The 11,952-nt window shown below is 37.6% G+C and overlaps 1 long non-coding RNA gene and 1 pseudogene across 2 annotated transcripts; both read right to left on the bottom strand.

Annotated features, from left to right (window-relative positions):
- Positions 1–552: 552 nt before the first annotated feature.
- On the bottom strand, positions 553–2,804 carry LOC124489113. Of its 2 annotated transcripts, none has more exons than XR_006958753.1 (3): positions 2,240–2,804; positions 1,529–1,622; positions 553–1,341 (listed from the first exon to the last, which is right to left on the bottom strand). It is a non-coding gene; the product is annotated as an uncharacterized LOC124489113 (long non-coding RNA). The 2 variants fall into 2 exon arrangements; XR_006958754.1 differs by having other exon boundaries at positions 1,529–2,393; positions 2,546–2,804.
- A 2,430-nt stretch (positions 2,805–5,234) lies between these two features.
- Positions 5,235–11,941, bottom strand: LOC124489117 (annotated as a pseudogene).
- Between the last annotated feature and the right edge of the window lie 11 nt (positions 11,942–11,952).

The following is an 11,952-nucleotide window of genomic DNA, read 5'->3' as shown; positions in this document are numbered from 1 at the left end:
AGGGCCCTGTTCTTAAGAGGTTTTTTAAAAAGTTATTCCATTTGACCTGTAGAGGAACTGCAACTAAGCAAAACTTTGGGAAAGATTATCTTCCAACCAAGTCTCATTTAAGTCATTACCTGTTTTTTTGTTTTTCTAAACCGTTTGTCCGGTACAGCTTGTGTTAACAAAACAGTAAGTGAAGTTATATCTCAGCAATGATTTGATGTCTTGATATCAACATTTGTACGTGGCCTCAGAAACACTTCATGCTAATGAGCAATACTTTTGTGCTCACGCTTTTGCTTAATTTTTAAACACGTTTTACAGTTAGTACCCAGTATATTATGGAATGCTTAACATCAATTGGGTCCTGATAGTAAACAATAGTTTAAATGAATGATTCCCACTTGGGTGATGTTAACATAAAATGGTATGTTGTTTGTAGGTTACACCTTTTGCACAAAAGCATGAAGTGAAAGTAGTTCATGTTTGATTTACACTTTGTTACAAATTAAATGTTCCCAATTTGTAGTGTGATTTGTTTTTCAAGAAATTCAGATTGCAGTATAAATGTATTTATTGGGAAAATAAAATAAACATTAAAAAAAGATATGACAGTAAAATATCACAATATTAAATATCATTTTTCTTGTTATATATAGTAGCCTATCGATATTTCATCAATGAGACAGTGCAAATGATGTAGTCAAGGGTCAAATCATTTAGGTCAGATTAGGTTAGACACACACACAGCAGTGGAGCTGCCATGCAAGGTGCTTGCAAGCCCATCAGGAGCTACTGGTGTTGTGTCTTGCTGAAGGACAGTTAGACAGAAGGAGTCTTGTGTCAAACCGCCAACCTTATGGTTACTGGAGGATCCTCTCTACCCGTTGAGAAACAGCCAACCTACATGAACCTTCTTATCATCACTGAGGCATGGGAAAGCATGATCACCTTCTAGGCACATTACAATACCGCCTAGTGTAAGACCATCCAAAATACAAGACATTTGACAAGTACAGTGGTTTCTTACACTAAACTATCACTCATATCAGTCATTTGCCATTCAGAGACATTTTGAGAAATAATTCCCCACATGATTGCTTCTTTTTAGAGATAGGAAAACAACATTAACAGTAAACACATACAAACGATTGCAAGCTTTGCAACTTTTGATTCCAGTGTATTTGGTTGTTTTCACTCCTTCTTTAAAGTGAATGAAGTCTATGAAGAGATTGCCAGATTTAGGGGCTAAATGTTCAGACTGTGGCTGTTCAATGCTGACAAAGATGACGTTGACCACATCTTTACTCCAGAAGCACCATTGTATGGTTGAGAAAATTGTGCGGTCATCCAAACCTGAGAATTAGAAGAGAGATATAAACTTAGCAAAACTATATGTGTGAGAATACAGGTGAAAGACAGCAACATACCCATTCACTAAGGATGTATAATACTGTATTTACTCTACTGGACTTGCATATTATTTAACTAATTTAGCATGCCCATATTGGAAAAAATAGTCTGTTAAAAAATGTATACTCACTCTAGGTGTCTTTCTGGAGATCTCATGACTCGCGTTGCTCTGTCTGCTGTCTTCTCAGGGTTCAGAAGGTCCAATGTTTACTGAACTGAAATGTCTTGTAGCCCAAATACAACCATGACATAATTTCCAATCCATATTTATGTGGTTAATTTCACAAATTCAATTGTAATATTTAGTAAGATGTTGGAGAAAAATCTAATAAAAATAATAAAAAAGTAAACTCTTCCAAAATCTTTTGGAAGAATACATTAAATTAAAAGTTAACTCTAAGAAATGTATTTCAAGTCTAGTTTAACATTCTTAATAAAACACAATAACTATGTACAATTTAACATTGCATTGTATAAAAAAAAAGAATTTAAAAGAAAGTAATATTTTGACTGTCTCAATGAATGACTAATTTAATTCCCTGTGTCTGTTATATATACCCATCCCATCCCCTTAAGGAGCCGTCCAATGTTATGCTCTCCTTGCAACCACCCCCATTCCCACCCAAGACTATGTGGACGGTATTTGACGTAATCTTATATGTAAATGATCCTATATAAAACACATACAGAAAGTATCTTAATGGTCAATATCTTACAGATCAATTATGAACATATTACATGAGGGAAATAAGTATTGCTTCATGAAAACTGTAGTATGTCTGTACAACTTCAACAATAACATCTTCTGTGCCTTTAATGTATACATGGTCTATTAGCGTACCTTTTTCAGTTGTTGCTGCTTGGACATGTTGAGTGTATCCATGTTGTTCCATTAACTTTAGAATTGTAGATGATACAAAGACATCCTCATTAAAGTCTCCCATGATAACTCTCTTCCCTGGATGCTTCTCAAGTTCACAGATAACCTTTAACAGCTGTTGTCGAAACACGTCAATTTTATAAGTGCTAGGCCTGTACAACACGGCACCTGTCAAATCTACATGAGGTATTGCAAAATACAAACATTCTAAATTGCATTGTTCTGGAATCAAAACATTAATGTCAATGTTGTCTGAATAATACATACCAACTCCACCTCTTTGTTGTTGTTTCAGTTCTGTAAAGAGGGGCTCTGTGTCATCGTAACAGTTTGCTCTTGGATTGTGGTTGAAGCGAAATCCTGGAAGTTCTGGTAATTCTTCAGTGCCTACATTGAGCCATGTTTCAGTTAGGCAAATACAATCAGCTTTCATTAGAGTTTTATGGGAAGAAATATCTTGAAAGTGAGCTTTCAGACTCTGTATATTGTGAAGTGCTAGTGTACATGTACGGTTAACATTAGAGAAAACAGACTTTTCAAATGTAAACAGAGGCAAGCTTTTCATTGCCATGTCTATTTTGTTATTGCAATATATGCTTGACTCTTTAAAGTCCTTAATTATCAGTCCACTGAGAGTTTTCACACGACTCAAAGCAACATATGCTTGCCCTGCAGTAAAAATCTTTTTTAGTGATACAACAGCTTTTTCAACAGTGAGTCCTTGGACTTTGTGAACTGTGCATGCCCAAGCCAGTCTGAGGGGAAATTGACGGCGTACTCCACCAGCATTTGTGACTTTGTCCTCTTCTACCTCAATTAGCGTTGAACGTTCAGAAAACCTCACATTTGATTTTGATCTCTGAATCTTGCCAACATTTGGGTCGTCAAATTCTACATGAATAGCTGTGGGTAAATCATCATCTTGTTGACGTTTACTGATGTGGACAACTGTTCCAAATGCTCCATTGACAAGACCATCAGACACGTCTATATTCTTCTTCAACATCACTTTTGCTCCAATTCCCAATGAAACACAATCCGACAAACAGGAATTGAAAATGTTTGTGTGAAAGCCTACTTTCTGTTCCATTCTTCCAGTTTTAGGATTACGGACAAAATCTTGAGCTGGTATACTGATTGCGTCAGGACAGGTCTGTTGCAGTCTCTGGATGTTATATTTATCAACCTCTGCGTTTGTAGCAAATATGTGAATGTCACTACATTCTTCACCTGTTTCGCACTGCTTTAATGTGAGAACATCATGGCTGCTTAGAGGTTCTTTCTTTTTACGAACTCTCAGGCGATTCAACATTTCCGCAAAGGTTGCATTTTGCTGTCTGACTACTTTAGTTAGTTCTGCAACTTCAAAGTTGTTGTCCCACAAGTTGGCTCCGTTGTTATCAGCAAAGAGAGGAGTGCCTTTTACAGGTGGCAACTGATAGAAATCACCCACAGCAACAATGCAGACTTTTCCAAAAACAGAGTAATCACCAGTCTGCTTGATTTGACGCAATCTACCATGAACATAGGCTAGAAGGCGGTGGTCAACCATGGACACTTCATCAATGATGAGAATTTGCAAGTTGCCCATTTTGGTTCTTAAAGAATTTACTTTATCATCACTTAGAGGTTGATATGGCAATCTGATATTGGCACCGATGGAGAATGTGTTGTGAATGGTTGTTGCACCAATGTTATATGCAGCCACACCGGTTGATGCTGTTAAAATGACGGTGGCATCATCAGGACTTTCAGCAAGTTGAGATAACAGTCTAGAGGATTCATAATGTATTGCTTTGACTAAATGGCTTTTCCCTGTTCCTGCTCCACCTGTAATAAACAATCGAAATGGTTCAGGATTTTGTCCAAGCAATTTATCTAAACACCACTGACGAACATGATAGAATATTGCAGACTGCTCCTCGTTTAATGACCGTAGTAAATGCAATGCATCCTCTCTGGGCATTGTCACATGATTTGTTTCAAGAGTACATGTGGTTTGTGGGCGTGCTGACAGATCCGGAATGAGTTCCTCATCATCATCGTCATCAGGCATGACCTTATCTTTCATCAGTTCTAAACAATGAAGACGCTCGTTTTCAGTTTCAGGACATATTTGAGCCCAGGCATCTTCCAAGTCAATGTCGTCTTCCAGCAACTGTTTGGCTTTATCGATTTCATCGCTTTCTTTTTCAAATAAAGCTTTGTTAGAATCAACAATTAACTGCACTCTTTGAATATCACTGCCACATTTTACTGCACCATTTTTGTAGAAATCCTCGTAGGTAACAAACTGTGACGGCTTAAGGTGAATGTCATCATAATATGGCAAAAAAAAGTTGCAATAACGAATGAAAGTACTTTTCTGGGCTTTTTGTGGGAGAAAATCTGGGATACCTCACAACAGCAGGTTCAGTTCGGGTCCTTTGCTTCAAAAATCCACAGTCGTTGTTTAGCTTGATTATGTTATCTGAATTTTTTGCAGTGGAAACTTGTGACTTTGAGAGTACTCTATATTCAGAACAAAAACTGGCAAGGCATAGACCGTTTGTCCGGTACAGCTTATGTTTCCAAAACAGTAAGTGAAGTTATATCTCAGCAATGATTTGATGTCTTGATATCAACATTTGTACGTGGCCTCAGAAACACTTCATGCTAATGAGCAATACTTTTGTGCTCACGCTTTTGCTTCATTTTTAAACACGTTTTACAGTCAGTACCCAGTATATTATGGAATGCTTAACATCAATTGGGTCCTGATAGTAAACAATAGTTTAAATGAATGATTCCCACTTGGGTGATGTTAACATAAAATGGTATGTTGTTTGTAGGTTACACCTTTTGCACAAAAGCATGAAGTGAAAGTAGTTCATGTTTGATTTACACTTTGTTACAAATTAAATGTTCCCAATTTGTAGTGTGATTTGTTTTTCAAGAAATTCAGATTGCAGTATAAATGTATTTATTGGGAAAATAAAATAAACATTAAAAAAAGATATGACAGTAAAATATCACAATATTAAATATCATTTTTCTTGTTATATATAGTAGCCTATCGATATTTCATCAATGAGACAGTGCAAATGATGTAGTCAAGGGTCAAATCATTTAGGTCAGATTAGGTTAGACACACACACAGCAGTGGAGCTGCCATGCAAGGTGCTTGCAAGCCCATCAGGAGCTACTGGTGTTGTGTCTTGCTGAAGGACATTTAGACAGAAGGAGTCTTGTGTCAAACCGCCAACCTTATGGTTACTGGAGGATCCTCTCTACCCGTTGAGAAACAGCCAACCTACATGAACCTTCTTATCATCACTGAGGCATGGGAAAGCATGATCACCTTCTAGGCACATTACAATACCGCCTAGTGTAAGACCATCCAAAATACAAGACATTTGACAAGTACAGTGGTTTCTTACACTAAACTATCACTCATACCAGTCATTTGCCATTCAGAGACATTTTGAGAAATAATTCCCCACATGATTGCTTCTTTTTAGAGATAGGAAAACAACATTAACAGTAAACACATACAAACGATTGCAAGCTTTGCAACTTTTGATTCCAGTGTATTTGGTTGTTTTCACTCCTTCTTTAAAGTGAATGAAGTCTATGAAGAGATTGCCAGATTTAGGGGCTAAATGTTCAGACTGTGGCTGTTCAATGCTGACAAAGATGACGTTGACCACATCTTTACTCCAGAAGCACCATTGTATGGTTGAGAAAATTGTGCGGTCATCCAAACCTGAGAATTAGAAGAGAGATATAAACTTAGCAAAACTATATGTGTGAGAATACAGGTGAAAGACAGCAACATACCCATTCACTAAGGATGTATAATACTGTATTTACTCTACTGGACTTGCATATTATTTAACTAATTTAGCATGCCCATATTGGAAAAAATTGTCTGTTAAAAAATGTATACTCACTCTAGGTGTCTTTCTGGAGATCTCATGACTCGCGTTGCTCTGTCTGCTGTCTTCTCAGGGTTCAGAAGGTCCAATGTTTACTGAACTGAAATGTCTTGTAGCCCAAATACAACCATGACATAATTTCCAATCCATATTTATGTGGTTAATTTCACAAATTCAATTGTAATATTTAGTAAGATGTTGGAGAAAAATCTAATAAAAATAATAAAAAAGTAAACTCTTCCAAAATCTTTTGGAAGAATACATTAAATTAAAAGTTAACTCTAAGAAATGTATTTCAAGTCTAGTTTAACATTCTTAATAAAACACAATAACTATGTACAATTTAACATTGCATTGTATAAAAAAAAAGAATTTAAAAGAAAGTAATATTTTGACTGTCTCAATGAATGACTAATTTAATTCCCTGTGTCTGTTATATATACCCATCCCATCCCCTTAAGGAGCCGTCCAATGTTATGCTCTCCTTGCAACCACCCCCATTCCCACCCAAGACTATGTGGACGGTATTTGACGTAATCTTATATGTAAATGATCCTATATAAAACACATACAGAAAGTATCTTAATGGTCAATATCTTACAGATCAATTATGAACATATTACATGAGGGAAATAAGTATTGCTTCATGAAAACTGTAGTATGTCTGTACAACTTCAACAATAACATCTTCTGTGCCTTTAATGTATACATGGTCTATTAGCGTACCTTTTTCAGTTGTTGCTGCTTGGACATGTTGAGTGTATCCATGTTGTTCCATTAACTTTAGAATTGTAGATGATACAAAGACATCCTCATTAAAGTCTCCCATGATAACTCTCTTCCCTGGATGCTTCTCAAGTTCACAGATAACCTTTAACAGCTGTTGTCGAAACACGTCAATTTTATAAGTGCTAGGCCTGTACAACACGGCACCTGTCAAATCTACATGAGGTATTGCAAAATACAAACATTCTAAATTGCATTGTTCTGGAATCAAAACATTAATGTCAATGTTGTCTGAATAATACATACCAACTCCACCTCTTTGTTGTTGTTTCAGTTCTGTAAAGAGGGGCTCTGTGTCATCGTAACAGTTTGCTCTTGGATTGTGGTTGAAGCGAAATCCTGGAAGTTCTGGTAATTCTTCAGTGCCTACATTGAGCCATGTTTCAGTTAGGCAAATACAATCAGCTTTCATTACAGTTTTATGGGAAGAAATATCTTGAAAGTGAGCTTTCAGACTCTGTATATTGTGAAGTGCTAGTGTACATGTACGGTTAACATTAGAGAAAACAGACTTTTCAAATGTAAACAGAGGCAAGCTTTTCATTGCCATGTCTATTTTGTTATTGCAATATATGCTTGACTCTTTAAAGTCCTCAATTATCAGTCCACTGAGAGTTTTCACACGACTCAAAGCAACATATGCTTGCCCTGCAGTAAAAATCTTTTTTAGTGATACAACAGCTTTTTCAACAGTGAGTCCTTGGACTTTGTGAACTGTGCATGCCCAAGCCAGTCTGAGGGGAAATTGACGGCGTACTCCACCAGCATTTGTGACTTTGTCCTCTTCTACCTCAATTAGCGTTGAACGTTCAGAAAACCTCACATTTGATTTTGATCTCTGAATCTTGCCAACATTTGGGTCGTCAAATTCTACATGAATAGCTGTGGGTAAATCATCATCTTGTTGACGTTTACTGATGTGGACAACTGTTCCAAATGCTCCATTGACAAGACCATCAGACACGTCTATATTCTTCTTCAACATCACTTTTGCTCCAATTCCCAATGAAACACAATCCGACAAACAGGAATTGAAAATGTTTGTGTGAAAGCCTACTTTCTGTTCCATTCTTCCAGTTTTAGGATTACGGACAAAATCTTGAGCTGGTATACTGATTGCGTCAGGACAGGTCTGTTGCAGTCTCTGGATGTTATATTTATCAACCTCTGCGTTTGTAGCAAATATGTGAATGTCACTACATTCTTCACCTGTTTCGCACTGCTTTAATGTGAGAACATCATGGCTGCTTAGAGGTTCTTTCTTTTTACGAACTCTCAGGCGATTCAACATTTCCGCAAAGGTTGCATTTTGCTGTCTGACTACTTTAGTTAGTTCTGCAACTTCAAAGTTGTTGTCCCACAAGTTGGCTCCGTTGTTATCAGCAAAGAGAGGAGTGCCTTTTACAGGTGGCAACTGATAGAAATCACCCACAGCAACAATGCAGACTTTTCCAAAAACAGAGTAATCACCAGTCTGCTTGATTTGACGCAATCTACCATGAACATAGGCTAGAAGGCGGTGGTCAACCATGGACACTTCATCAATGATGAGAATTTGCAAGTTGCCCATTTTGGTTCTTAAAGAATTTACTTTATCATCACTTAGAGGTTGATATGGCAATCTGATATTGGCACCGATGGAGAATGTGTTGTGAATGGTTGTTGCACCAATGTTATATGCAGCCACACCGGTTGATGCTGTTAAAATGACGGTGGCATCATCAGGACTTTCAGCAAGTTGAGATAACAGTCTAGAGGATTCATAATGTATTGCTTTGACTAAATGGCTTTTCCCTGTTCCTGCTCCACCTGTAATAAACAATCGAAATGGTTCAGGATTTTGTCCAAGCAATTTATCTAAACACCACTGACGAACATGATAGAATATTGCAGACTGCTCCTCGTTTAATGACCGTAGTAAATGCAATGCATCCTCTCTGGGCATTGTCACATGATTTGTTTCAAGAGTACATGTGGTTTGTGGGCGTGCTGACAGATCCGGAATGAGTTCCTCATCATCATCGTCATCAGGCATGACCTTATCTTTCATCAGTTCTAAACAATGAAGACGCTCGTTTTCAGTTTCAGGACATATTTGAGCCCAGGCATCTTCCAAGTCAATGTCGTCTTCCAGCAACTGTTTGGCTTTATCGATTTCATCGCTTTCTTTTTCAAATAAAGCTTTGTTAGAATCAACAATTAACTGCACTCTTTGAATATCACTGCCACATTTTACTGCACCATTTTTGTAGAAATCCTCGTAGGTAACAAACTGTGACGGCTTAAGGTGAATGTCATCATAATATGGCAAAAAAAGTTGCAATAACGAATGAAAGTACTTTTCTGGGCTTTTTGTGGGAGAAAATCTGGGATACCTCACAACAGCAGGTTCAGTTCGGGTCCTTTGCTTCAAAAATCCACAGTCGTTGTTTAGCTTGATTATGTTATCTGAATTTTTTGCAGTGGAAACTTGTGACTTTGAGAGTACTCTATATTCAGAACAAAAACTGGCAAGGCATAGACTTTCTAATGGTGCTGTCCTGGGTCTGTTCTTATACCTTTCAACTATATTGGTCATCCAAAGACTGTTTTCATCATCACTCACTTGATGTTGAGATTTATTTTGGAGTATGTGCAAAGGCAAACTCATCCTAACAGGGTTCTCTCCAATGGGTATATACTGTACTTGACGAGAGCATTCTTTCAAGTGCATATGTGTTAAACGATACACTGCCTCTTGGGCTGAGACTTCTCTGTTGTGAAGATATACACTTCCCAGCTGTTTGAATGCTGCTTTTGCATCAAGATTCCCATGCATTCCCTCATTTTGTGCACGTTGTAACAGCAATCCCATTTCTTGTTCTGCTTTTGTGATATATGTCAGTATATATACCACTACTGAAAAAGCATCTGTGACATACTGAATATCCATATTGCCTTGCCATGCACGCAATAAGTCTTTGTTATACTGATTTACCCAAATGTCTTTTGGACTTCACTTTAGCACAATGCTTTTCTTTCTGGAACATATGTTGTATGCTCTTTCAAACAAACCTTGATCAATTCCAATAGACTCAAAAAATACATCTGCTGAACTGAAATTCATATCAGGCTTTGTCAACGCAGTTTTGACTTTCTTCATAATTCCAGTTCCACTTGTATTTTCATCTTTGCCATTCAAGTCCTCTGAGTTACCTCCTCTTGTGACAAAGGTATGGTTGGATGGTGGTTGTGGGAAATTAAATCTGCACACTGTGTTTTTCTTACGACATGTCTTGGAATGTCTCGTGCTGTGTTTCTGCACACAATTCACAGTCTCATAAAGCTCTGGGTCAGTCTCAGGTAGAGTCTCACAAGTGATGTAGGTATCTATGAAATGTGCTACTTCAGCATCACTTTCTTTGTCAATCTTAGGAGCATTCTCAACCCAAAAAAGACAGTGGACATGAGGTGAACCACGTTGTTGAAATTCAACACGGTAAAAGAAGTCTTTTATTTTCCCAATGGGTTCAGCTGGAGACATGATTACATCACGCAGAAAACAATGTCACCTGTGATCAAACATTCTTGCTGCTGTGACAGGATTGCGTCGTATAAGACCACATTTTTCCGACCAGTCAAGCTCATCAACATTTAATTGTTTTCCTTCTATTCTCAGGATAGAGTTCAGCATTTCAGGCCATCTCAAATCAGCAGAGCTGAAAGATGCAAAGAAAGTGGGTATGGAAAGCTGTCTTATCATGGCAAAAAGGTCTTTCTGTACTGACATCCAGTATGGAGGTGTGCCACGAATTCCTCTTAAGAACTTGTATCCTTCATTATTACGTAATATTTGACGTAGCGAGTCTGAGTTTGTTAGCATGTCTTGTGTCATCTTTTTCATAGACAAACCTTCACCTTTGCGTAATGCAACTGAAACACTAGACACAACTTGATTAACTTCTGATATGTACTGTGCATAAAAAATGAAGTCTGTGTTCTGTGCGAAACGGCCATCGGCATTGAGTATGCGTGCATTCAGGTAACGTGACAAAGTTATTTTTTCTTCTCTTTCAGTATGTAAAGTAGAACCACCAGTAGGATAGAGGACAGGGAAACATTTTGCTTCATTGGTTTGATCTGTTAGCAATCTAACAGGACTGTTGCCTTCACCTGGTGCCACATTTAGGATGTTCTGGAAATGCTGATCAATTATCTCTGAACCCAGATCAACCGGCTGTAAGGATGTATCTGACAAAAGTCCATTCTGTCCTTCAATATATGTCAAATCTTCCTCTGGTGGCTCTTCAGGAGTATTGTCTTCATTACTTTCTTCTACTGTTTCACCTTTGTTATATACCTCTTTCTCAGTATCATCAGTTTCATTCAGAGTATTGACCCAGTCTTCATTGAACTTCACATCATCATACAATTTATTGTGTGTCATTAAATATTTCAGAGCATATCTGACACGGTCAGTATGGACATACATATACTCATAATGCCCTTTGTATGTCAATTTTCTTTTCAGTTTTACTCTTATCATTTTGTCGTCACATTCATGTCTCGGAAGTATGTTTGTTACATCTGCGTTATTGATAGGAACAGAGACACATGGGCCATGACAAGCTCTCTGGCGACCACGGGGCAAACACAGCAATTTCATAAAAGGAATATGACGTGCAATCAAATGATGCTCTAAAGAGTTTAGACACTTAAGTTCCGCTGGAATTTCCTCCAAATACATGTTATTGGCAACACTCTGGTCTGGAAGTTTTCCACAAAGTACTTTCCGATGGCATGTATAGCAAATCCATAATGTACTTGATGGATTGTCAGACAAATGGTTCTCATGCTCACTTTCAACATCACACACGTAAATATTTAAGTGTTATACACCTGTCAGCCAATGCAGCAGTTTTCTCTCCTTTGTTTTCATAGCAAAGTCTTTTACACTCAACAACTTGTTTTCGGAAAAGTAAACGATGACAC

Source organism: Hypomesus transpacificus, unplaced genomic scaffold (assembly GCF_021917145.1).
Source record: "Hypomesus transpacificus isolate Combined female unplaced genomic scaffold, fHypTra1 scaffold_172, whole genome shotgun sequence".
Taxonomy (NCBI): domain Eukaryota; kingdom Metazoa; phylum Chordata; class Actinopteri; order Osmeriformes; family Osmeridae; genus Hypomesus; species Hypomesus transpacificus.
This window is presented reverse-complemented; position numbering and strand designations above follow the sequence as displayed.